Here is a 4,483-nt window from a genome sequence, read left to right on the forward strand (position 1 = left end):
CCCCCTTACGGCGCCCCTGGTCACGATGAGCATATGGTCTTAAATAATGCGAGAGGAAAATTACAACAAGGTACAATGGTGATAATGAAAGGTCCCATAACGCCACTTTATTTGCTTTGATTTGCACGTTGAATTGAAAATGAATGGATGTAGTCACAACGGGGTCTGTACTTCTCCCTTTTGCCTAACAATTATGGTGGAATAGCCTACTTAATACTCATTTCATCTAAAGAATTCACAAGGCCATGTAATACTGAACAACATAGGAATTAAAGAAAAGCCAGTAAGCAGTTTTTCAATGCTTGTCTGTTTTGAAGCTCTGATGCAAAAGAGGCTTAAGGTGAAACAAGGCTGCTTTTATCTCTGCCATAAGTTTAATTAACCAATAGATCAAGGACCAAATGAAAGGTATAGTTCACCTGAAAAAGTTTTTTTTTTTACTGGTGCATGGTGCTATAGCTAATGAATATAAACTGTACAAACTCAGTATCATATAATGTAATGCAGTATCATTAATCACAAACAGCGAGTCACATTTTCCTGGCAAAGTGTAAAATTAGCTTAGGTACATAAAAATGAATATTTATGAAGGTCTATGCATCAGTGAATGATTTAACGAAGAAATCTGTTTGTCAGGAGAACATGAGGGAAGTAATGAAGAGAAGTGCCAATTTAGCCTGGATGATTCATTATCAAGATGGATTTTATAGTTATTGTGAATGATATAGCCAGTGGCACTCACAAAACAATAGCCTAACACTTAAAAGTAATATTATATTTACAACTTTAGTGTCATGTTCAAGCACACTTATGTGTCATCTTTCTGAACGGTCATTGACCATTAACGAAAGCGTTCCGCACAAGCACACCATGCCTGTTTTGAAAGCTCGTGTAAAAATGTGGATACCTGGAGAGCTGTCGCGTATATCCAGTTTTGTTGTTTCCAGCTCTTGTTGTTTTAGTAGCGTTTACATCTTCTTCGACTAATTCAGACTATGTTGCCGCCAAGCAGATCCACAGACAAGTCAATTCTACGCACATTTGCAGACGATACACAAAAAATGTATACACGCGAGCGCGATGAGAAAGTTTGGGGCTACACTCCTAAAGTTCGCTCAAACTAGGGATGGGGAGTCGACTCCAAAAGAGTCGATTCCTCGACTCTGAATAGCGTTTGACCCCCAAAGCCCGGTTCGTTTGACTAGTGTGAGCGCTCCGTGCCGCGCTCGGGCGCGATTCGTTTAGCCGTCCCTGGCCCGGTTGGAAGAGGTGGGCCAGGGCATATGGGATTACATCTTTGCTACAATTCTGCACGCCAAAGATCATATTTTGAGCACGCAAAAGTGTGTTTTGCACGCACCCGAACTGAGTTTTGTGGAGAAAATGTTTGTCTCGCAAAGAAGAAAGTATTTTGAGCGCACGAAAATCAATTTTGCATTTAAAATAAGTTTTTGGATTTGTGCAGACCTTCTCTTTTGCGCGTGCAACGTTTCACTAGCTTGCTCACCTTATGCCCGCCCTCAGTGCTCTCTAAATGCCTACGGCTCGCTTGCTCAACACAACCCAGAGTTACAATATGCCATAACTGGTGACCGTGATTTCACCAAGTACAACATGTTCCTGGATCAACATCCTTGTTGATCCTGGAACAACATTCCTATCAACCAATCAGAATTGAGGGATAACTTTTCAGGAAATATCTGTTTTAGGCTTACAATCAGGGTTAGGTGCTTCTACACCCTTGTTAATCAGCTATCATTTCACACTGTTTTAGGAATAAATTATGGGTAGGGTTCCACAAAGACATTGCTCTGTAAACCTTGATGCAGCGTGAAAAACTCAAACATATTTTACTCGAGGGCTTTACAAGAAGACAGGAGGATTATAACACTTAACCTAACACTTATAAGTAATATTATATTTACAACTTTAGTGTCATGTTCAAGCACACTTATGTGTCATCTTTCTGAACGGTCATTGACCATTAACGAAAGCGTTCCGCACAAGCACACCATGCCTGTTTTGAAAGCTCGTGTAAAAATGTGGATACCTGGAGAGCTGTCGCGTATATCCAGTTTTGTTGTTTCCAGCTCTTGTTGTTTTAGTAGCGTTTACATCTTCTTCGACTAATTCAGACTATGTTGCCGCCAAGCAGATCCACAGACAAGTCAATTCTACGCACATTTGCAGACGATACACAAAAAATGTATACACGCGAGCGCGATGAGAAAGTTTGGGGCTACACTCCTAAAGTTCGCTCAAACTAGGGATGGGGAGTCGACTCCAAAAGAGTCGATTCCTCGACTCTGAATAGCGTTTGACCCCCAAAGCCCGGTTCGTTTGACTAGTGTGAGCGCTCCGTGCCGCGCTCGGTTGCGATTCGTTTAGCCGTCCCTGGCCCGGTTGGAAGAGGTGGGCCAGGGCATATGGGATTACATCTTTGCTACAATTCTGCACGCCAAAGATCATATTTTGAGCACGCAAAAGTGTGTTTTGCACGCACCCGAACTGAGTTTTGTGGAGAAAATGTTTGTCTCGCAAAGAAGAAAGTATTTTGAGCGCACGAAAATCAATTTTGCATTTAAAATAAGTTTTTGGATTTGTGCAGACCTTCTCTTTTGCGCGTGCAACGTTTCACTAGCTTGCTCACCTTATGCCCGCCCTCAGTGCTCTCTAAATGCCTACGGCTCGCTTGCTCAACACAACCCAGAGTTACAATATGCCATAACTGGTGACCGTGATTTCACCAAGTACAACATGTTCCTGGATCAACATCCTTGTTGATCCTGGAACAACATTCCTATCAACCAATCAGAATTGAGGGATAACTTTTCAGGAAATATCTGTTTTAGGCTTACAATCAGGGTTAGGTGCTTCTACACCCTTGTTAATCAGCTATCATTTCACACTGTTTTTAGGAATAAATTATGGGTAGGGTTAGGTTTAGGGGTAGGGATTGGGTTAAAGGGGTCAAATTTTCACCAATTGTGTGAGGTTTTCCAGCCTTTGCGATGAGCTTTGCTACACGATAAGATGCCTCCACTGCTTTAATGTTGTCGTTGCCAGAGAACGCAGTTTCAATAGTTTTTTTTTCAGTTTGTTCTTTCAGTTTGTTCTCAAAAAACTCAATAGGCATGGACACATATTCACTGTGTTTAGTCTGCTAAACAGACAGTCGTAGTTTGCTCGGTTTCAAAGCTTCATTTGATAAGACTTCTGAGCAAACAACGCAGAGCGGTAGCTGCTTGTTCTCCGCTCCCACACATGTGAAGCCTCGCGCTAGATAGTCACTACTGTATTTTCTTTTAGATTTATTTTGAGTCTTTTCAGTGTCAGGCTTACTTGTAGATGGAGAAACATCTGCATTTGTTCTTTTCAGCGACCCTGCTGACAGCCATTTATCCATGTTTTAATCTGTTGTTCTGTAGCATATGCAGCAAAAATATTTTAGAATTGGCGGTTTATTCTTAAACCAATCAGCGAGCTCGAATAGTGGAAGCAAAGTAACAGTTTAATATTTATCCTGCTTAATAAATATGCACACCTGAATATAAGGCGTTTTTCACTTCCAGCCTTCATGAACAATAATATATAGGTTATAAGTGATTAAATACAAGATTAATAGTAGTTATTAAGATTGATGTTGTTTGGAATTTGTCAAATTTGCTTGGGAAAAAATATACTCAGAACATCTACTTGCATAATAATTATGCATGCACTGTATTTTCCCTCTTCCACTGTCATCAGCAATGCAATTGTGATTGGTTGTCAAGGCAGCCATTCAAATTTTAGCAGCCTCGTCTCTGATTGGCTGGAGTTATGGCATATTGTGACGCTGGGTTGTGTTGAGCAAGCGAGTTGTTAGAATTTAGAGAGCACTGAGGGCGGGCATCAGGTGAGCAAGCTAGTGAAACGTTGCACGCGCAAAAGAGGTCTGCAAACATCCCAAAACTTATTTTAAATGCAAAATTGATTTTCATGCGCTCGAAATAATTTTTTTCTCTGCGAAACTAACATTTTCTTCAAAAAACTCAGATCGCACGCGTGCAAAATGCACTTTTGTGTGCTCAAAATATGATCTTTCATGCGCATAATTGTGGCAGAGATCTAACCCTATAACAGTGGACAGCAATCTGGATTGCATGAAGAGGACTGTCAAAGAGAACTGAGGTAAAATAGTTTTTACTTGACCTTTTTCACTCTGTCGTGGTAATCCCTCGAGAAAACATATTAAATGCAGGAGTATTGTTGCCATAGCTCCACGAACATGTTCTCCATTGTAAAATTCCACCTATCAGGGCCGATACCATTGTCTCTCTTTCGTTTCGGTATGTTTGAAAGCATGTACGAAGGCGCTTCTGTGCTCCTATTATGGAAGGCGGACGGGGCCAAATGTCTTTAAACGGAACGCGTGAAATGTGACCGTGTCAACACGCACAATTTGCCCGCGTTAACGCGGCAATTTTGAACGCGTTTCTTTTGT

Source organism: Sinocyclocheilus rhinocerous, unplaced genomic scaffold (genome assembly GCF_001515625.1).
Source record: "Sinocyclocheilus rhinocerous isolate Xijiao unplaced genomic scaffold, SAMN03320098_v1.1 scaffold1533, whole genome shotgun sequence".
Classification (NCBI taxonomy): Eukaryota; Metazoa; Chordata; class Actinopteri; order Cypriniformes; family Cyprinidae; genus Sinocyclocheilus; species Sinocyclocheilus rhinocerous.